Source organism: Gobio gobio (assembly GCF_949357685.1).
Source record: "Gobio gobio genome assembly, chromosome: 1".
NCBI classification, from domain to species: Eukaryota; Metazoa; Chordata; class Actinopteri; order Cypriniformes; family Gobionidae; genus Gobio; species Gobio gobio.
The window spans coordinates 78,560,539-78,560,752 of record NC_137097.1 but is presented as its reverse complement, the minus strand read 5'-3'; positions in this window follow the sequence as shown (position 1 = coordinate 78,560,752).

Genomic DNA, 214 nt, shown 5'->3' with positions numbered 1-214 from the left:
GACGTCATCTGGCCGTGAATACTACGTCTTTTCTGCGCGTCCCTGGACGTCTAAATGCGTCGTCTTCTGGACGTTTAAAGGTGTCGTCTTCTGGATGTTTAAAGGTGTCGTCTTCTGGATGTTTAAATGTGTTGCTGCATAATTTAAGTGTGTATATATAAGCCTGCATATAAAATAATCACACACCCATTGTGTAACATCGTGAAATGCAATC